Source organism: Mastigoproctus giganteus, chromosome 2 (genome assembly GCF_048544385.1).
Source record: "Mastigoproctus giganteus isolate SK-2022 chromosome 2, ASM4854438v1, whole genome shotgun sequence".
NCBI classification, from domain to species: Eukaryota; Metazoa; Arthropoda; class Arachnida; order Uropygi; family Thelyphonidae; genus Mastigoproctus; species Mastigoproctus giganteus.
The window spans coordinates 73,475,174-73,499,057 of record NC_143576.1 but is presented as its reverse complement, the minus strand read 5'-3'; the positions used below and the strand labels follow the sequence as shown (position 1 = coordinate 73,499,057).

At 35.2% G+C, this 23,884-nt stretch overlaps 1 protein-coding gene across 1 annotated transcript in view; it reads right to left on the bottom strand.

Moving 5' to 3' along the window:
• The window catches only part of LOC150089342 (SURP and G-patch domain-containing protein 1-like), a 306,779-nt gene that overhangs the window by 137,793 nt on the left and 145,102 nt on the right, over window positions 1-23,884 (bottom strand). The window lies entirely within an intron of this gene.

Genomic DNA, 23,884 nt, shown 5'->3' with positions numbered 1-23,884 from the left:
AAGTTGGACTAATTCAATTTCTTGTAAAAACCTTTGTCATATATATTTATCACAGAAATCCAAAAAAAAAAAAAAAAAAAAAAAGTTTCACTTGCCATTTGTCAGTTTACACCACTCTATGGCTACTCGATCATGAATATTTCTAGTAAAGTAGCCAGGACAGCTAAAACACAGTATATATCTCATGTCCAAAAATGAATTTTTTTACAACTGGGCTGACACATGGAATTTGACAAAAAAAAATTGGAGGTTCCACATAACCCCAGGGGCTGACATCTAGTGAGTACGAGCTTCGCACACCCAGGGTCCTGAGCTGGTTATCATCATTCTTCTTTTTCTTAGTGATTACTTTCTACTTCTCTCTCTCTCTCTCTCTCTCTCTGTCAGGATAACTCGGAATTTTTTTTTTGCCAGTGCAGCATAAGCCTCAGGCTTCCTTGCACCATATGGCTAATAATAATAATAATAATAATATCAATATTTTCTTTAACATTATGGTGGTTAACACGTTAAAGTATATTTTTGTGAATTGTACTAACAAGCACATGTATTGAAAGTGCAAATTACCAGGAGTACTTCTTAGTAAGTTGCAGACTATACACCATCTATAGCCCATCCCATCACATAATCTTCAGAAACTATCACAGATCATTACAGTGGTAGCAGCCATAAGCAGGGATAAGATGAACAAAGTATGGAAGGAATTTGATTATTGAAAATTTTGTAACTTTAAGGTATGAAACTTAAGAATTTTCTAACAATCATACCCATATCATATGATTGTAGGTTCACTGGTTGTTTCACAATAAACACATGAAGTTGTTTATTGTGAAGTAGGCAATGAGGATAGTGTATATCGTTGATTTTAGATGGTATATGCCACAGTACAAACTCTGTAAAGGTCAGAGATAGTGTGAGTTTTAATGTTGGTCTGCTTAGTGTAGTGTTGGATTGTGTCGTTCTGTTGTTCCTCCAGCCATTTAGTCACAGTGCCCTAAGTGGGACCCCACATTGCCTGTTCTCTGCCCCAGGGAGGCAGGGTGGGTGTGGTAGGAAGCTGAAAGGTCTCAAGTGGGAACGGGGACACTCTGTCAAGTGAAAGTGGCAGCCAGGGGGGAGATAGATGAGGAGGAGAGGAATAAGATGGATGATAACAAAGACTTTCCACCTGGAAATAGGAAGTTAAAGGGATAGAGGGGATCCCTGTGGAAGGAGCCCACCCTCCAAAGGCAGGGAACTGTTAACAGCAGGAAACGAGTTGTGGCAGTAGAGCCAACCAGTCAAAAATACACGCTAGGCCAGCCAAAGTGCCAGCAAATTCCAGGTCATGCATCAGAAAAGACATGACATCAGCAGGGTGGGGGGGGTTCCTGGTAGGTTGCCACCATCACAGTCTAATTTGGGGGACTGTTAGACACACAACATGCACTCAATCCAACTGCACATCAATGATACATTTACACAATTATACTTTTCTTTTCTACATATTTAGAGCAGACTGAAAAACAGCAGATTTATCTCTCACACATTTATCATCTTACTTTCATCATCACAAAGAGAGAGAGAGAGGATACAGGTGCTGCCTAAATATAAGAAATACTGAGACTTTTTTATATATACTAATCATAAACATTCATTCGGTAACCACATGGTTTACACAGGTGACCTAACATTCACTCACATTTATACAGTTTATCCTGCAAGAATAGTTTTCATATACATATTCAGGGTTAACACTTATAGGACATTCTCATTCATTCCCCATTTTAACACACTTATCCTACCCCCAAAAAAAAAAGCAGTACACTGAATAGGACAAGGACAGCCCACATAATTTTTTTTTTTTTTGCAAGTTAAGTGAACTCATTTCCTATTCAGCACAATGCACACATATTGACATATACAAGCAGTTATCACTTTGAGTTTTTTCTTGTTTTTTTTTTTTTTTTTTTTTTTTTTTGTCCCAAGTATCAACAAAATTGTTAGGATTTCCTAACAAAATAGAATACGGGGATTTCCCAATAAATTTTTGCATAATGACTAATGAGTCAACAGCAGGGATTCACAAAAAATAATGGAAATGTTGAAAAATTACATCCAACGTAATAAGCTGGGTTTTTCATGCACAAAAATACTGTATGTGAGGTTCGCCGCAATTCTCTAAGTGTTAGAGCGAAAGTGTCGTGCAACGATTGCCGCACTTTATCAATCGTGTTAAAGCAAAACCAAACTGTGTTATAGAAGTACTGTGTTATACAGGGTTGCCTGCACATACCTACATTCACTCACATATATACCTATACACACATTTAGACCTACATTTGTGCATGTGCACACTACAGCACAGCAGACACTCATGCATCCAAAAACATATACCCGTTATATTTAGACTTACTTGTGTTCATATATTAATGTGTCCACTAATATTTATAATTTGTGTACTCAGGATAATAATAGTGGACAGATAACATATTTTTATGGTTAGACACAAAATAACTATAGACACACACAACTTATATACAGTAATACCCCGACTTACGCTACCCCGACTTATGCGAACTCGGAGTTACCCGGTTCTTGATTTTTTCGTTTGGCAACGCTGCCACCCACTATCTTCAAGGTCGTTTTTCATATGTTATCGATATACGGTGCAACGGCGGAGAATGAGAGCGAAAGATGAACAAAATTCAACTTTGCTGCTTTTATGTTTTTTTTTTTCAGTGAAGGGGAAACACATTTCACCATAATAACGTAAAAACCAACACAATTCCAGCTATCGGTATAATCGCAAATGCAATTAGATCGAGTTTACTACCAGTTTATAACAGATTTCACTAGCAGAAACGCAACTGGATTTTTACTGTTTTATGGTAGTAACCCCTAGAAATGTGAGGTGTTAATAGTGTGTCTCTGCCTTTATGGTGTTGTTTATTCAGTTGCTACATGCGCGCAGCTTTGTTTATGCGTATCAAGCGTGCCTCCTCGTTTTGAAATTGTGCTTTATTCCCTAAAAATGAGTAAAATACTTAATTAAAAGGTGTGAAAAGGAAGCGTACTGGTGAAGACACTGCAGATTCAGAGAGAAAAAGAAAAGCAATTATCGATAAACAGAGGCGGACTGGGTCAAAAATTCTTACCCGGGAAAATTTATAGTGGCCTCATACTATGGTTTATGGCCAAAATCACACTGGCCCACCGAGGTTTCCCCGGTAAGGCTTATGGCCAGTCCGCCTCTGTCGATAGAGAAAAAATATGAAATTGTGAAACGCTTTGAGCGAAATGAAAGACCATGTGATATTGCACGTGCTACAGACCTAAATGAAGCAACGGCGAAAAGCACATGACAATTGCAAACTTGACATGTTGAAAATTGAAAAGGGCTCAATTGTAAAGGGCTTAAAAATTTTAGAAAACAGACTCCAACGAAGAACGCGTTATAGCTACAAAGCAAGGAATAAAAAAATTATTAGCTTGCTACGAAGAAATTCTGCGTGAAAAAAAGAACGCGCTGTGTCGTCAGACGAATTTGTTAGATTTTATGAAGCCATCGACATCGAAATAACTTTTTAACGTAAGTCATTTGTTTTTTTAATACATATTTTGTATTAATATGTATAAAGAACTGCAATTTTATTAAATATTTTTCTTCTAAACTAGTGTTTTTGTTAGTCCTTGGTCCCAATTAAGCAAAATTTATATGTATTTATATGCAAAGTTGTACCCCGACTTACGCGAATTCGACTTACGCGATTTTCGTCGGACCCACCTATCGCGTAACTTCGGGGTATTACTGTATCTGAAAAACTGATACAAAAGAAGAATATCATAAATCATACTGATCCAAGCTATCAATCACGTCCAACAATGCAAAGTATTCAGTTGGTTTTGTTTACGCCAATTACATGTGTTGGAAATTTATTATGCTAACATTTTTTTTTATTAATTGTGCTATTAATAAATTAAAAAATAATAATAGTGATAGCCGTGTGCAGTTTTTTCCAATCGTGCTATAAAGTTTTTAATTTAATAGAATAAAGACACGCCATGTTCGGAGGATAGAATCTGATGAAAGCTGCCCTAATGTGTGTAGGGCTATGAATATGACCCCCATCGACTATTACTACAATTATGAAGAATGCTAATAAAATAAATTTGGTGCCTGGAATCTACCTAACCCTGTGATTTCCGATTGACTCCATTATATAAAGGGTTCCATTTGGGCCTGTCGCCCCACCAGGAACCTAACCCTGACGTAAATCTAAGGCTACCTGTATATGATATCAAAATTATTTTTTTGCACCCAGTTCCTTTGTGACTACATCTAGTTTGGTTTGGTTTTATTGGCGCATTAGCTACTAAGGCTATAATGTGCCAAGACTATGTCATTTATAAAAAAGTTTAAACTTTCAGCGACCTAATTAGTTAGGTCACTATGTCCAAAGGTATAACAAATATATAAAAGAAAAATGTAAATTTTATATACGAGCAAAAATATTTATTGATTTTAAAAATCTAAAAACAGCAGACACATTGTCATTGTCGGATAAAATCTGACTGAGTGTATACGGCTCAGTCAGATGATTAAAAGCGGTAAAACGGGTGCTGCTAAAATCTGGACAGTCAATTAAAAGGTGTCTGATCGTTAAGATTGTGCCACAGGATACACACATAGGAGGGTCATCAGCCCTCAGCAGAAACGAATGAGTTAAATGACTGTGTCCTATGCGGGTCCGGGCAAGAACAACTTCCTCCTTACGATTCCTGCGCAGACTAGACTGCCACGGTTCAATTACAGGCTTTATGTGATATAATTTATTCGCAGTCTGTCTATTCTGCCATTGGGAGTGTATCTTCTCGTGTATTATTTGCCTGTAGTCTGTATAGGGGACTGACAGGCAGCGGTTATTACTGGGAATTGCTGATTTGGCTGCGGCGTCAGCCAAATCATTTCCCGTAATCCCAATGTGGCTGGGAATCCAGCAGAAGCGGATATCATATTCACGTCCACGGAGGAAGTGAATCTTCTGCTGAATACTAGACAGAACTGGATGAGGATTATATCTCACAGATATTAAAGCCTGTAACATGCTGAGAGAGAGAGTCGGAATATAAAATGAACCGTTGGTATTGGCATTCACTAATGTGATCCAAAGCTAACTCTATAGCGTGCAGCTCTGCAGTAAATATGCTGCATTCAGAGGGAATCTGCTCTGATATAGAGCTGCCTGTAAAGACAGCAGCAGATCCCACATATGAGTCCGACTTCGAACCGTCTGTGTAGACTGGCGCGAAGTCGGAATATTCAGTTCGGTGTGCTGAATGAAGCTGCAGGTAGACAGATGATGGAGTGTCCGACTTACCCCAATTTCTAACAGATAAGTCACATGCCGGGACATGAGCATGCCAGGGTGGAAAGGGTTGCTTTGGTGTTTGGGCAACCTTGTCTACCTTGATATTAAGTTCTTTGAGTAGCTCTTGGAGATGAATACCAAAAGGACGATTGGCAGTCTTACGGGTATTGTATAAATTTTCCCATCGTGACTCAAAAACGAATGGCCACGTAGGATGGTCTGGCAGGGATTTCAGTTTTAAAGCGTACTTTAAAGACAACTGCTTACGTCGAAGCGATAACGGTGGTTCGTTTGCTTCGACGTATAAGCTCTGGACAGGAGATGTGCGATATGCTCCAGTAGCAATACGTAGGGCCCGATGATGGACGGGGTCCAGCCATTGCAGGACACTGTCTCTGGCTGAGGAATATACCTGGGACCCATAATCTAGTTTGGATCGCACAAGTGCACGGTAAAGCCGAAGAAGGATATATCGGTCTGCTCCCCAAGATGTAGAGGAGAGCGAGCGGAGAATATTAAGCCCACGTGTGCACTTTGTGCGGAGTTGACGGATATGATCCAAAAAGGTCAGTTTTTTATCGAATATGAGTCCCAAGAATTTTATGTTCGCTGCTACTGGAATAGCATATTGTCCGAGCCTTAATTCAGGTTCAGGATGAAGATTACGCTTACGACAAAAGTGTACGCAAATGGTCTTCTCCAGCGAGAACCTGAAGCCATTAGCAAGTGCCCACGAATTCAGACTATCGATGGCTTTTTGCAGTTGCCTTTCAATAACCCTCATGTTGCATGACTGACAAAAAATGCTAAAGTCATCAACATAGAGGGCACTGTTTACAGTTGGAGGAAGTTGTTCTGTGATTGAATTTATTTTGATGGCGAAAAGCGTGACACTTAATACTGATCCTTGTGGTACACCCTCCTCTTGGCTGAAGGAACGAGAGAGTGAGGATCCCACACGAACTTGGAAAGATCGATTGGCTAAAAAGTTTTGAATAAAAAAGGGGAGGCGCCCTCTAAGTCCTAGGCTATGTAAATCTTTTAAAATGCCAAATCTCCAAGTTGTGTCATATGCTTTCTCCATGTCAAAGAACACTGACACCAAGTGTTCGCGTTTTAAGAAAGCATCCCGGATGGATGTTTCCAGTCTAATAAGATGGTCCAAAGTGGACTGGTTCCTTCGGAAGCTGCACTGGATGTTGGAGAGAAAGTCATTTAATTCTAAGTACCATATTAAACGAGAATTAACCATTCTCTCCAGGATTTTGCACAGACAGCTAGTCAGAGCAATAGGACGATAATTGGTAGTGACTTTTGGATCCTTTCCTGGCTTAGCAAAGGCAAGAACGATTGCCTTGCGCCAGGAATCCGGAAACTGTTAACTACATCTAGTATCCAATCAAATTGGTCAGACAATATTTCCCCTTAACAAACCAATGATGTGCCTGAAGTAATTGCAGTCTTGGCCAGATAATCCCGCATTACTTCTTTAACATGTGCCTCCATTATTTTCCCTGGAACAGAAGTTAAATTAACAGGGCTGTAATTACTCGCATCACCCTTTGACCCCTCTTTGTGAATTGGGGATTCATTCACATATCTCCAATCAATCATTCAGTCACGTAGACCAAGGAAACTGAATCCAAGGAAATTAAGAAGTCTCTGACAAGGATTAATAACAGAGTTGATGGATATATGCACAAGTGCCACCTTTAAAGTGAAAGGAATCAAAGCAAATATGGCAACTAAAATGAGGTGGATGAGGCAACTGATAAATAAGACTGTCAGAAGTAAGCAGAAGCTTGGAAGATTATAGGAGGAAATGGGCATCATTGGGGCTTATCGAGGTTGGAACTGAGAGCACATATATTTGCAATAATGCACCTGAGGGGGCTTAAATTCAAATTGAGTAAAGACAGTTGTAGAATAGATGTGCAGAAATTTGCCTTTAGCCAGCGGGTGGTTGACTGCTGGAATAAACTTCCATCTGTTGTTGTGGAAATTGACAGCTTAAATAAATTCAAAGCAGAACTAGACAGATTTTTGGAGCATTTTTATTTTTTACTTTTTTTATTAGGCTGATGCTGCATAAGCTTGCTTTCTTACATCATACTTCTACTAATGCCACAACGAAAATATTTCCTAAAAATATCAGCAATCTTTTAAAAGAAATAGGCAATGAGCACAATCCTACTGAATATTATCCATTTATTATTGCATTAAAATTAAATTCGAAATCAGTTTTGATGCACAATGGAAATGCATTCCCCTTAGTTCTTTTACTTCTCTGTTGGTTTTAAACAAATGTAAGTACAGACACTCCCCGACTTATGTACTTAATCAGTTTTTTTCATGTATGTAAGTCCAACTTCGGTCTGGTAGATACAAAATACATATACAGTACAGTACAACACACCAAGATTATAACCCCCGACAAACTTCATGTACAGAATTTTATGATTTGTAATCAAGTTAAATGAGGTTGAAAAAACATACAATGAATAATAATGTATAGTACAATATTAATTCAAAACTAATTTAATCTAAATACGATACATAATTTAATTTAATATACGATCAAATCACTTTACATGACGGACTCTCCAAAATAAAATACTGTTCACCATACGATACGTAGTAAGTGCTGGTCATTGTGATCCTGTTTGCAAACTGAATTTTAATTCAGTTAAATGGCTATTGTAATAAGCAAAAATAGGAAAAATATTATCCATAGGCTATAAAATTAAAGATATAGAAGACAAATTTACACTTTACTTCCTCCAATTAACAAAATCAAATGATGCTTGAACATCAGAAGAATATTTTCCACAGGTTACCAAAATAAAAATAAATTTATGCTTACGTACTAGCTTAATTAATAGTTTAACTAATTTATATTTCTGTTCACCGACTTTTTTTTTTGGTCGTAAAATTTAAAACAGTAAGAAAATAAGCAATCAATAACAAAGAACACAGCATGCACAAATTACAACTAGCACGATACGTGCAAGTGAGATACGGGGTAATAACTTTACAAAGCTCAAAAAATAGGAATGAATAGAAGATTCTGAAAATTTATTTATGTTTTTTTATATGATTGAAGATTTCAGTGAAAGGGAACCACTGTGCGCTTTGAAGACTTTAAAGCCAGAAGAGGCTGGTTTGAGTACTTCAAAAAAAAAGGACAAACATCAAACACGTTGAACGGCATGGGGAGGTATCCAGTGCTGATAAAACAGCAGCTGAGACCTCTAAAATTTAATTCCAAGGGTTTGTTGATCAGGAGGGGTTATCTTCCCCAGTAGGTTTTTAACACTGGAAAAACCGGCTCTTCTGGAAGCGAATGCCCAGAAGAACACATCATTTGATATTCTAGCCTCATCACTAAGGATGAGGCTAGAATATCAAACACATTGAAAGACATGGAAGGGTATCCAGTACAGATAAAACAGCAGCTGAGACCTCTAAAATTGAATTCCAAGGGTTTGTTGATCATGAGGGTTATCTTCTCCAGCAGGTTTTTAACACTGACGAAACCAGCCTCTTCTGGAAGCGAATGCCCAGGAGAACATACATTACTAAAGATGAGGCTAGTTTATCTGGACATAAGCCTATGAAAGATAGGCTCACTCTCCTGTTGGGTGCCAATGCCTCTTGCAATTTTAAGGCTGAAGCCTTTGCTTGTGTATCACTCTAATACCCCTAGAGTATTTAAACAACAAACAGTCAACAAAGGCATGCTGGGAGTGTTTTGGCACAGTAACAAGAAGGCCTGGGTTACAGGATATGTCTTCAATGAATAGGAGCTTAGAAGTTTTCTGTCCTTCAATTGAAGAGTTATCTTGAGAAAAATAAGCTTCCTGTGAAGGACTGCTCCTGCTGGATAATGCGCCAGGCCATGATCACAAACTTGTTCAATCTCCTGAAGCACAATTTGATTTTGTTCAAGTAAATTTTTGCCACCCAACACCACCCATCTTCTTTCAATAAATGAACCAGCAAGTGATTACAAACTTCAAGAAAATATACACCATGAAAATGTTCGCAAGCTGCTTTGCAGTGACCTCTGGGGAAAATGCTGTCCCCCTCAATTTTTTGGAGGTCGAAGTTCAATATGTGGGATTGTGTGAGGCTGATTGTAAGTTCTTGGAATGATGTTTCCAGCAGGTGCTTAAATTCAGCCTTGAAAAACATTTGGCCTTTAATTATATTGATGGATTTGAAGATGATGGTGCTTTGACAAATGATATTGTCACTCTTGGTAAATCAATGGGTCAGGAGGTTAGCAAAGAAGACATGAAGGACCTTATTGACACTCATGGGCATGAGTTAACAACAGAGGAGCTATAAGAGTTGGGGTAAATTATGGAGAGTGACAATGGAAGAGAAAAGGAAGAAAAAGACACCCAAAAAGTGTCAGCTGAAGACTGTCATTTCTTGTTGGGAGCATTTAAGAGAAGTAGTAAAAAAACACGCTGATATTGAAAAAACTGAACTCATGATGTGCAAAATGGAAGACAAAGTAACTTCTTACTTCAGGAAGCTACAAAAAAAAGTGATAAAAATGAGCCCACTTTGGATAGCTTCTTTGCCAGTAGCAACAAAAGACTGAAAAGACACCTGACACTTGATAGTTCCACCACAACCACTATGCACAATTGATCTCACCAGCTCTGCACTTCAAGTCTAAGGTAAATGCTAATTTATTGTTTGTTTTTATTTTAAGATGTTTTATGGCTATTTATTAAATCTTTATAAAACAAATTTTTAATGTAAAAATGAAGTATAACAAGTAAGAAATACCTATTTCATGTGCTGTTGGGGAACAAATTACAGGAAATTAATGTATTATAGGTTTCAACTTAAATATTTTCAACATACAATGGGTTTTGTGGAACGAATTACCATCGGATGTTGGAGCCCCACTGTACTAATACTAATCTCTAGTCCATACAAACCTGAACCTAAAGATGCTTTCATAATTATGGCTAAAAGTTTCCTGATCTCATTTGCTGCCTCTCTTAATATAATTGAACACATCCACTGTACAAGATTGCCAGGCAAAATGTATTTTCATATTTAGCCTCAGAAAACTATTCTTCCTTCCTCTCAGGTACCACATAACCATTTAGCCAACTATTAGATGTTGATATATTTTGGGCATCAAAGCCTAAAAAATTCCTTTTGTGTGAAAGTAGATGCAAACTACCTAGATAGTTTGCAGGCAACTTTTTATACCTACTGTAGGTTTTTGTATTATCTTCTAAAAATTTACATGCATCCCATATATATATTTTTTTTCTGTGCCACAAGTCTCATCAGTTCATCTGACACTGTTTTAGGTCTCAGTCTTGAACAGCATCTCTTAGCTGATATGAGGAGGCTAGTAGCTTCTATGATTACTTCCCTTACTGCTTCCTACTTAGAATTTTCTAAGTAGGAAGATTGGTAACATCATCACTTATTCCCACTGAATAGAACTTGAACTGTCTGAGACTACTATAGTCATGTTTAGAAAAAGATAAGTTCTTCCCTTTGCCCTTAACAGCAATGGCATCTTTCAACTGATTCCACATCACTACATTGTGATGTGGAATCAGTTGAAACTGCCACCTAGTGGTTCTTTTATCTGCAGATTCTTAATGCATGAAAAGTCGCTGCTAATAATCAGAGGAAGAGTATGGCTTTTTCTCATTGCCACCCTAGCATGCTGATGTATAAAATACCGATCCAGTAAATCCACAAATTCTTGCTATCATATGAGTGTCCAACCCACAAGTTTCATGAAACACCTAGAGATGTTAAAATCCCCCATTATAAGACATTCTGATTTACTGGCCCACTGTGCGTGTAGCTATTTGTTACACTCTATACTGTCATTAGGACCAACATACTCCTACTCTCATTTTTGTATTCCCAGTGCTTATGTCACATCAAATTAACTCAACATTGCACTGCTTGTCGACAAAAATTGGGTACACTGTCTTAGATTCTCGCTTTCTTAACCAAGAATATAACTATTGCTCTCATTCACTCCTATCCTGTCTTTCCTTTTTCACATACACTGTATTAACCACACTCAAATTCTGCATCCTTTGTCTAAGAAGCCCCATGCAGCACCACCCTAAGAACAAAGCCTGATCACTGGGTTTTGAGTATCATAAGTGGGCCATAAGAAGTACATAAAGCTACATTGCTGCACACAATTGAGTAAAGTGAAAGCAAAAGTTGAATATAAATTTAGTTTATTTTCTGTGCATAAAGGAAAGCTAATTTATGTTGCAAGGGACAATACGGGGGAAAAAATAATAATAAATAAATAATTACGATTTTGATACTTAAATATGATGATTTTTTTTAACCATAACATTCTGAATGTTTTACATGCAATTTGTAATCCAATTAATGTATACATGTATGCATTTATTCATTAAATCTAATCATTTGATTACTATAGTTGAACAGAAATTATTTTACTTTAAATTTAGCCCTTTTTCAATGTTTGAAGCTTACGTTCCTGTTGTTTTTAATACATTAGTTTTCTTTTTACAATAATTGTTGAGCAAAATATTGATAATGGTATTAATTAGCAAATTTAAAGTTATTTCTCCAAATGACCAGTTTTGCACACATCAGTCATAGAAAATCAGTCATCAACGTAAGGTTTCAGATAAATTTCATCGATCATTAAACTAATTTTGCATTCTGAAGAATTCAAAAGGGCCAAATTCAGTTTAGCATACATCAGAAAATGATTCTCTTGCTGGTCACCTGGAATTTTTGCATTTAGAGAAGAGCAGAGCCTATGAAGAGTACTTGGATGAGGGAGAAGTAGGAATTTGTAGGCATGTGGATGTGGAGATGTCAAAAACACCAAAGATGAAAATATTAATACTTCGGTGGAATATCTGTATGCATTCTTTTCACATTATAACAAATGTAATTGTTTGCATATGAATTTAAACACTGATGCTCTCTCTCTTGCTATTAATGTCTCCCACAATTGAATTCAGTAAACTGCAAGCAGCATTAAAAACAAAAGAAATATTATTAACATCTCTGCTGTTGACAATTACTGGTATCTGTTCTAAGACGTCAGTAATCTGATTGAAACTATTCACCTTCATAGGAAGTTCCAGTGACTTTGACTTGCCTAAATTATTAATTTCAGCACTCTGTACAAATAGCAACAACATCAAATCTTCACTAATCACGACTGAATAGGCAATGGAAGGTGCTGGCTGAAATATTAAATATAAAAACATAAGTTATTTTTTGAAATAACTTGCCAGCATTCAGGTACCGTATGTCTATTCACGCACTCTGCTAGTTGTGCGAATATATCTTCGCTTCTTCTTTTCAGGACTGTCTCTTGTAAATGCCTGTGATGACAAATAGTTTGGATAATTCGGAAATTGTAATGGAACAGCTATATGAATTTTGGATGCTTGAAATCTATTGTGATTCTCTTGTTTTTGCCATCAAATTTAGAAGTCCATCTATATGGGACGGCTTGAAATGAATCTCACATACCTGTAACAATATGAAATATATATATAAAATGTTATGCTCTCCTCCAAATTTCACTTTACTTGTTATTAGAATCTCATAGACGATTGTTATTAGCTTTTACAACTAAGGATACCTCAGTTTGTGTACACAGGCCTACAGTTTATCAAAGGTTGCATATAATTATACTTCATGCATTTATCTACACCAAAAGTTTCAATAAATAAAATTAACATTACGTAACTGTACAAATATTGCAATTTTTTAATTTCTTAAACGAGCATGCACTTTTCTTCAGTGTATCCAATACAAAAACAAAAATTTATATAAATGAAACCATATTTTAAATTATCACAATATTTACTTCTATTCTGACAAGAATATCTCTCTTTCATTTCCTTATAATAGCTAATTGTGTGATTAGTTAAATGTACTATACTATCGTTTCATTACTGTTAAAATACCACTATTTAAGATTACTATTAACGTGCCACAAACTTATTTTAGCAAACTTACCTTTGAATGTTCAGATGGCACAGTCATTCCTTGGTATAACTTTCAACCATTTAATTAAAACAGTATCATTCAATGGAAAGCCAAACACGTGTACTTTCACCTTTATAATATCCATAGCATCCAGGAAGACATTTCCAAGCATTATTAAAAATTTCAAAGCACTTTTATGTGATGAAATATTACAAGACACATACAAACACAACAGTACTAATAACATTAACAAAAGCAATAAATACTACTAATGAACGAAGATGAGGTGCGAGTGCAACTAATGTTTTGGGGTAACAAAGGCTTAAAATCTGCTGGAATTAGTTATTGATCTTTAGCCCCCTCAGCTCACTTAGCACAACGGATTAGCCCACCGATGATGTAGTAAATTGGCTTTGTTCTTAAGGTGACACTGCTCCATGCCTCCAATATATATTCAACATCAGTGTTTGCTATTTAATTAGTGTATGGACAAGTAATATGCACCAGTATATACTCTTAGTAATCCTTGTAGAGCCCATACGTTTGCTTGTTCTATGAGGATCCATAGCTTGCCCTGTAGCTCCCAACATCTTGCTTTCCAGCCTGTTGCACTGCCCAATAGCAGTGCAACAGGCTGGAAATAACAGGAGTGACTGTAACAACAGTCACTCCTGTTAACAAGCATTGACTACACTGAGAACAATTCTACCCCATCAACTTTGCAGTATCTTCATGGCCAAATTTACTGACAAGGCTTGTATCATGTATCAAGGCTTTTAGGCAGGTACAACAATATCATCTTTTGAGCCTTGAGGAAGACAATGTCATCTACTTTTGTTCCCGGAAGATACAATATGGTCCAATTCGCCAATCATTTTGGACAGTATGTATCCCATTTAGTGACAGTGGAGTCATTGACAATAACTATCTCCTGTGGGACAAGTGTATTCTGCCCTTGGGATTGCCACCATGTTGTCTGATGCAAGTGTAAGCTCTGCCATTGAGGTGGGTAGCTGAGAGCTGGATGGGTCCTACCTATTTTAATTCCTTTTAAGGGAACCAAACCTGTTCTTCAAGCTCTCATCAGAACATTATATTCTCATTTAATTTCCTCACCCTTTGCACTGAACAAACACACCAAAACATCCCATTTGGCTGTATCATGTCTCTTTCCAGATAGTCTGCAAGCATCGTAGAAGTAGCATATTTTGTAAGGCCATGATCCATAGGAGAACTCTCCCTCTGGTTCTCTCTCAAGCCACAGCACTCCTACTACTTTTAGCTCTTTGCTTTGATACTCTAATCCAGGGGTCCCCAATCTACGGCCCGCCAGATGATTTCATCTGCCTCGTGAAATTTATTCTATAGAAATCTTTTTTGGTTGCTACATATCGTATATAAGGATATTTTTAATCAAAATATAATGTAAATGCGTCCAAATATAATTTTGTAACATTGTTGCAACTCTGTGCACTTCCACTTGGCAGCAGTGTTTCTTGCGATGTCGGAAATCCCAACAGTGCGAGTGCCCAAGGCTATAAGTTTATAGCCTCGAGTATTTCCAGCGAACACGAGTTGTCAAAAAGTGAAATAGTAAAGTTAAAATAAGCAAATGTTAAAACAATTGCTAAACACTAATTTAAATATTAATCAAGTAAGTATTAGTGAAAGAATAGTATGCAATGCGTTCTTTGCAATTTGCAATGTAACGACAAGTATGCATATTAATCTTTCTCCTGGTCAGCTATTCTCATTCAGACTGTAGACGTCTGGCCGCTGCACCGATTATCATGCACAATTTATTAGTGCTATTTGTATGAATGCATGTTATTTTTAATTTTATTTAACTTTGAATTTTTAATTTTAGCAAATCAAGATGTTAAGGAAAAGAAAAACTGATTCCGAATGTAGTGTCTTCAATGAACTTTGGTCGATTAATTATTTTTTTTTTATAAGGGACAATAACCGACGTACCTGCCTTATATGTAAGGAAGCAGTTTCTGTGTTGAAAGAATATAATTTGAAACGGCATTATATGACAAAACATGCCTCAACTTACGATAAACTTCAAGGAGAGTTGCGAAACAAGAAATTACAAGAGCTGAGCTTTGATTTCAAGAGGCAACAACAACAGATGACATGTTTCTCTAATCAGAATTTAAATTTAATTAGAGCTAGTTTGCGAGCATCTCAAATCATTGCTGAAGAAGGGAGGGCTTTTACTGATGGCGAGTTTGTGAAAAGAGTGTGCCTATCAATTACAGAAGAAATATGCCCTGATCAAGTTAAGCACTTCGTTGCTATAAGTTCATCAGCATCAACTTTAGCAAGAAGAATCAAAGACTTGTTTGCTAATGTTAAAGATCAGCTGAAACAAAGTTACAGATTTTATAAATTTTTCGATTGCAATTGATGAAAGTGAAGATATTACACCAACACAGCACATTTACTCATTTACATATGTGGTATAAATCAAAATTTTGAAGTCACAGAAGAACTGGCTGCACTTGAAAGCCTGAAGAATAGAACCTCTGGTGAAACATATTTTATACCGTATCAAAAGTGTTTGAAGACCTGCAGCTTGATTGGAAATTGTTGACAGCAATTATGACTGATGGTGCAAAGAATATGGTTGGAAAAAAATATTGGTTTCATCAGCCATGTTAATAAATATTTTGATTCCAAAAACATCGAAAGACCTATGCAATTTCATTGTGTTATTCACCAGCAATCTTTGTGTGGTAAATTTTTGTCTTCGAACTCAATCATGTCGACTGTAATTAGCATTGTGAATTTTATACACAAAAATGGCCTGAACCATTGTCAGTTTAAAATTTTCTTGAAGGAAATCGAAAGCGAATATGGTGATTTGTTGTATCATATGAAAGTGCGATGGTTGAGTCACGGTAATGTGTTAAAAAGATTTTTTCAACTCAGAACCGAAATAGACATATTCATGAATGAAAAATTAAAACCAGTCCCAGAATTAACAGACTCTAAATGGTTATGGGAACTTGCATTTTTAACAGATATTTGTGAACATTTGAATACATTGAATAAAAAACTTCAAAGTCGCGATCTACTTGTAAATGACTTGTTCTACAATATTAAAGCATTTCAGACAAAACTAGAATTATTTAAAAATCAAGTTGAACAAAATAATTTTCCCCATTTTTTGTGTTGTGAAAGTTTATATAATAATATGCCCAACTGTGATTTTTCTACTGACAATTTTGTCCAAAATCTTGAATTATTGATGGAAGCATTTGTTGATCGATTTGTTGATTTCGAAAACAATAGAAAATTATTTACATTATTTCAGAATTAATTTGATGTAAATGTTTCACAAATAGATAAAGATCTACAATTAGAAATCATAAATCTTCAAAGTAATGATAACCTGAAAACATTATTGAAAAATGAAACATTAATTAACTTTTATAAAACTTTGACACAAAATGAATTTCCAGAATTAAAAAAATTAGCAAGAAGAATAATTTCTTTTTTTGGTAGCACTTACCTATGTGAACAAACATATTCAAAAATTAAATATATAAAATCCAAAAATTGATCAAGAATGACAGATGAACATTTGCAAGACTTTTTAAGATTGGGAACTTCTACTATTAAACCTAACATTTCAATTATTGCTAAATCAAAACAAATACAAACATCTCATTGATTTGCTATTTCTGTTATATCAAATGTGATAATAATAATAAAAATTGTGATTTTTAATATGACTATATGTCTTTATTTACAATAAATATCCCTTGTTTATAATTTTTTTATAGTTTTTCTATCTTGTATACCCCGTTTGACCAGGTGAAGTTGCTAAAATTGAGTTTTTTGGTTTGCGTGTTTTTAGTCGTCAAAATTGCACTGACTCCGGCCTGCCATTTGTTATGAATTTTTTATGTGGCCCTCCGATGAAAAAGGTTGGGGACCCTTGCTCTAGTCCAAGGCATGATTTCTGATATTCAGTTTAATTTGAGAATACTACACAAAACAAAGAGATAACTAAATGCAATGATAACACTACTCTATTGACATGGTTATGCAGCAATAATACATGTTACGCTATATGTTTACATATATTACACTACATAGTTACATCTGTAACTTTATAAATTACTTCACAGTCTTAATAAAAACAATAATTACACTCCTATAAAACTAAAAGAAAATATGAAACAGCAATATGAAAAGGAATATGAAACCTCAATGTGATTAACAATGAGAATGTCAAAATTCCCTCTTGCTCCATTGCTCATTATTCAGCAAATTTTTGAGCCAAGTAAGAAACATTTTCACCTATTTTATTAGATTTATCTACTACAATCAGAACACTAGAATTATTACATGATGAACTGCATGTTACTAATTATAAGGTATGACATTTGCACTCAATACAAAGACAATATTAAGCTGCCTTAGAATCCCTTAGTAAATCTTTAGTTAAATTCAAAAATAAGTTCATGTACATAACTAGGACTATTGATTTATTCTTTATACAGTATGCAGAGACGTTTGGTTTATAAGTATGGATCCTATGAGGCAGGTAGCTCTTTCAAAAATATGATTTTAGAAGTGGTACATAACGGTGTGCATTCTATGACCAATATCGCCAGTTCAATATTCCTAAGAATATACTGTTCACCAGTCTGAAACATTATGAAAAAATTGAAAGTTTAGAGAAATCTGCTCCAGCAAGTAAAATAAGATCACAAAAGCTGAAGTATAAGGATCTTAGAAAAGGTACTCTTGGAATGAGTAATGATGGTGTGTGCAATAAAACATTCTCTTCGATAGAAATATTTTGAATATTAAGATTGAAATCATTTGTGCATCGAATGGAACTGAAAATTATGAGATATGATATTTGTACTGAATGAGTCTAGAAATTTAAGACATGTCATGGGCTGTCTTTCAAAAAAGTATGCAGCAAAAGACCGCCATCGTGAAGGAATAGAAGGATTGTTTAAAAAATGTTTTGTTCACAGAACCAGAACTGTTTTAAATGCTAATGAAACTGGACTTTACATTGTCACTGAATAAAATGCTTATGTTTAAAGATGAGAAATACAGTGGCAGAAAAAAAAAAAGGCAAAACAATGAATTAACATTTTCCTAGTGGCAAACATGTAGCACAGATAAGCTTCCTCCCTTAATCGTTTGAAAAGGATTGAAGGTTCGAAAGCATTGACAATATATATTGCTTTGAATGTCATCAAAAATCTACAAAAGAATGGATCAAAGACTATATTGCAAGTTGAGCAGGCAGAATATAAAAATTTTGGATAACTTCATCCCTTGATCCCAAGTGAATGGCCTACGTTCAATCACTGTTGAGTGCCTGCCACCTAATTGACATCAGTTTTTTGGTGCTTTAAGAAAAACTATTGAAGAATGCTATTAAACAAAATTATGCTGTCTCGAAAGCAAAACACAATGTGAAGCCTATGTACTGCATGTAATGTTTTGATGAGTTTCAGTATGGAATGAGGTTGATGAAAAAGTGATCGCCAACTGCTTCTAATGTGCTGGATTTGTCATTCCGAATGAAGCTTAGCACGCTCCTTTGTCTATTAATCACGAAAACAGTAGTCTGACAATAGTGAAGAAATTTTTGAGGTTATGCATCATCACCTAAACTTAGAGGGGAAACATTTTGAAGACTACACTGAAGTGGATGTGGACAATGTATGTTTAAGGATATGCACAAATGAAAACGAACTCACTGTAGATGTAGGGGAATCCACAGTGATGAAGAGAAGAAGCTGCCTGTTGTTGAGAAAGAAGTTTCAAAGATGCTCATCAAGGATTATTATTATTAGCTATATGGTGCAAGGAAGCCTGAGGCTTATGCTGCACCAGCCAAAAAAGATTCTCGAGTTACCCTGTGAGAGAGAGAGAGAGAGAGAGAGAGAGAGAGAGAGAGAGAGAGAGAGAGAGAGAGAGACAAAAGTAGAAGGGAATCGCCAATAAAGAGAATGATGATATCAAGCTGAGTACCCTGGGTGTGACAAGCCCATACTCACCAGACGTGAGCCCCTGCAAGAGTAGAACTTGTAGGTTGTGTTTTTTTTTCAAGCGTAACTGTGAAAGTGAATTAACCACTATCATGCACCTGCATAATACTCTTTTAAAAGATGTTCTGCTATTGAAACAGTGCATTCTGGTAAATTATTTAAAGTCTGAAATGAATTCACCATCTATGGTTAGGCCTTGATATATATATAGTGTATGTACACATATACATATAGTATATACGTAATTTATAAATTAATCTTACTAAACTGTACAATCAATACAAAACAAACATACAATCATTTTCTTGTTTAACACTACAGTACATATTCTGAATTATGCTAAATGTTAAAAATTTTGCTTCTTTTGGTGATTTTATTATTATTAGTTATATGGTGCAAGGAAACCCGAGGCTTACGCTGCACAAGCATAAAAAAAAAAAAAAAAAAAAATTCCCGAGCTACCCTGAGAGAGAGAGAGAGAGAGAGAGAGAGAGAGAGAGAGGAGAAAGAACAAGAGTCAGAAGTAGAACAACAACAACAACAACAGATGGAAGTCTGTTGTTGTATATATATCAACCATTTGCTGACTAAAGGCAAATTTCCACACATATATTCTGCAACTGTCTTCCCTGAATTTGAATATATTCCTCCTGAAATAAATAATCCGAGCAAGAGGCAGAATCCCATCAGCATTATATATATACATGCAGTTCTCGCTTTAGGAGTTTTCGCTTTACGAGTTTTTTTTTTTTTTTTCCAAAGTATCAAGAATCAACAAAATCGAAAATATGAACATTAATTGCAAAAAAAAAATGAATGTTAAACATTCATAAATACCGCATTTCAAACCATGTGCATAGCTATACAATACGGTGTACCGCGCTTTATAATATTAATCCGTTACCATCGTATCGCGAAAATATCGCAGTGTAAACCCAATAAAACATTGTTTTTTTGGTAATTTGGTGGAATAGGGTTTACCAAAAAACATTGTTTTTTGGTAAACCCAATTCCACGACTTCGGAAGTTCAAATTTTCGCTATATAACCGCCTAAAAGGTCATTTTTATAGTGTAAATTATTTAATTGTTACCAATTCAAATCATTAAACACACTACACTTTCATCATTATCATACGTTATAAGAACCAATTTTGAACGGCTTTGTGATACAATGGATTCCGGTTATTTGGGCCACCGGTTAATGGGGGTAGCTGTTTATTTGGGGCAAATCTTAAAAAACAGAACCCAATCGAGAAAATATCCAGGGTTTACTTCGCTTAATTGGGACAGCATGCCATTTAATCGGGGCAGGAGACGGCAGCACTGGAGATTACCCTATGATTATCTCAGACGGTGCCACGTGGTTCGGTCGAAATTCTGGATATCACAACCATTAAACAATAAAAACGATGCAATCACCTGATAATTGGGCTTTTCTGTTAGTGAAATCTATCATAAACGGACAGTAAACTCGATCTTACTGAATTTGAGATAATACCGACAGCTGGAATTCTGTGGGTTATTATGGTGGAATGTGTTTACACTTCCATGAAATCTTCAATCACGTAAAAAAATTAATTTTCAGATCTTCCCTTCATTCCTATTTTTAAAGCTTTGTAACTCGTTACTCTGTTCTCACTTGCACATATCGTGTAACTTGCAATTTGTGTGTGCCATATTCTTTGTTATTGATTGCTTATCTTTTTACTGTTTTAAATTTTAACCTCCACCCACAAATGTCAGTGAACAGAAATGTCAACTAGTTAGTATGTCCATATTACAGTACGTATTAATTATTCCGATTATCACTTATATCCTTCCAATTTTCACGTATCATTTAATTTTTTAATTGGTAAGGTAATAAAGGGTAAATTTGTGCTTAATATATCTTTACTTTTATAGCCTGTGGATAATATTCCTCCCATTTTCCCTAATTAGAATCACTGTTTAATAGAATTAAAATTCAATTCACAAACGTGATCACAAATGACCGGCGCTTACTACACATCGTATAGTGAACAGTACTTTACTACGGTGAGTTCGTCATAACGTGATTTGATTATACAGTGAACCAACTGTAAAGGGTGGGGGTCCATTGTATTTTTAATTATTTATGTGAAACTTCAGATAATTGGGGCAGCCACTTAATCGGGCCAAAATGCACTAATCCATTTTGGGACCCAAAATTTGGGTCCCAAATAACCGAATTGGGCTGTATTTTTCTAAAGCACATTTCTGGAAGTCATGACCATAAAACAATAAAAACAATTTGCACTTTCCGGTTTATTGGGCTTTTCTGTTACTGCAATGCAATAAACAGGTCGAAACTAGATGTTATTGCATTTGTGAAAATACCGATACTGAAATTGTGTGGTTTTTTACGTTATTATGGTGAAACATGCTTGCTCTTTACTGAAATCTTCAATTTTATACTATTTTCAGAATCTTCTCTTCATTCCTATTTTTTTTGCTTTGTAAATTTGTTACTCTGCACAAGTTGTGTTAGTTGCAATTTGTGCATTCCGTTAAAAAATACTTATGCATGCTATTGAAATTTATAAAGAAAAGAGAAGATCATCTTGGAAATAAATGCCTCTTGAAGCATTTCTGAAGAAGACTACTCCTTGTGCAACAAACCAATGAGTGTGCATTTAGTCGATAATGATGATGAAGAATAAACATTCTTTACATTCTGTAATTCATAAATAATTTCTCTATTATTATAATTTGCTTGATTTTACAGGCTATGTTTTCATTTCTTTGGATAAATCAATCATTGTTTAAACAAACTAATTAGCTAACTAATTTCATTGTTGATAATGTAAACTCCTATTTTTAACATTATGTCTATGAGAAATAAATTCCCGCTTTACGAGCGTGCGTTAGGAACGAATTAACTTGTAAAGTCGAGAACTACCTATATATATATATATATTTTTTTTTTTTTTGTGTGTTGCATTTAAATGCAGTGTGTTATAATTTTATCTGTTATAATTCACTGACTCAGTAAATACTGTTATAAATACAGTAAACCTCCACTATTCGTGGGGGTTACGTTCCTGAGAAATGCAGCGAATACCGAAAACGCGAATACTGAGTTATGGCTTCCATAGTAATAAAATGGTTCTGTTCCAAAGTATGAAATATATAAGAAAAACTATTCTAAAATTTTACATGTACCTTCATAATATGACTATGTACATAGACAGTACATAGTGAAATGCAAGCATATGGCATCGAAATGAAAATAAGAAACAATTTAATATTAAATGTAATATTTATTAGAAATTTCAAACAAATCTTTCAAACCAGCGTCTTTGCTAGCTAAAAAACTTATCCTGCCAGTGCTATCACCAGTTTCACTAAAGTGTTGATAAAGGAGTTTTGCCTTTTCACAAATGATGAGTGAACTTAACAGAATTTTATTTTGAGTTCGGTCTTCTATCCACAGATTTAAAGCCTTTTCCATTTTTTCTAATTTAACATCACGAGTTACAGAGCAAATTTTTGAAGCAATTAGCGTGTTTTCATGGACACTACAGTGGATTTTTTCTTCCGATTTCTTGATTGATCGTACCGTTAACTCATTGATTTTATAATGTTTTGCCACTGAGGAGACACTTTCACCATTAGAAATTTTATCTAATAACTCAATTTTATTTGGTAATGTCATCACCTTCTTTGTTTTTTTCACATTTCCCTTGTTATTCGTAGCCATATTTTTGTATGGGTTAGAAAGAACTTGTCCACAATAAAGTCACTTTCTTCCATTAACACACTTGAAAAGTCTGCTTTACTCTGCAAAAACAGTAGATTTATCACTTTTATAAGCATATCAATTTATAAATTGATAAATTTATTCAATTTATAAGCATATAAATTAAAAGCAAACGACGAAACTTTCCATGACAAGTGCATAACACTTACTGAACAAGGATTAGTGAGAAACATCCATACATCCATGCTCGCAATTTTGTCACCCCTCTCCCCCACCCACTGAGCACTGTTTTGACTGGGAAACAATTTTAGCCACGCCCATGTTTTTTTATGGCGGAAAATGTTCACGGCGCTTTAAAATTCACATTTTTTTTAGGTTTCATTTTATATTAAATCAGCGACCGCGAATGCAGATACCACAAATAGCGGGGGTTTACTGTATATAACAATATTTATATTGATTAATGACTTAATATAAATATTGTTAATTTTGAATTTATTTATTTTCTTGGAAGGCTTTCTATCACTGTTTTCCAAAATTAAATAGGCATATACCAAAGTACTCAAACAGTATAACTTTAATCATTAATGCCTATACTCTACTCTTTAATCATTAATGCCTATACTATACTCTGCCAGTTGTGAGATTAATTTGTGTCACTGATAAATAATAACTAACTATATGTTTTTTATTTGAGTTTCCTACAGCTCTCAAGACTTTTTTTTTTCCTATTTAATATAAAGAAGCACCACTTAAACTGTCTCTGTTTTACTATTTACTTTTACTT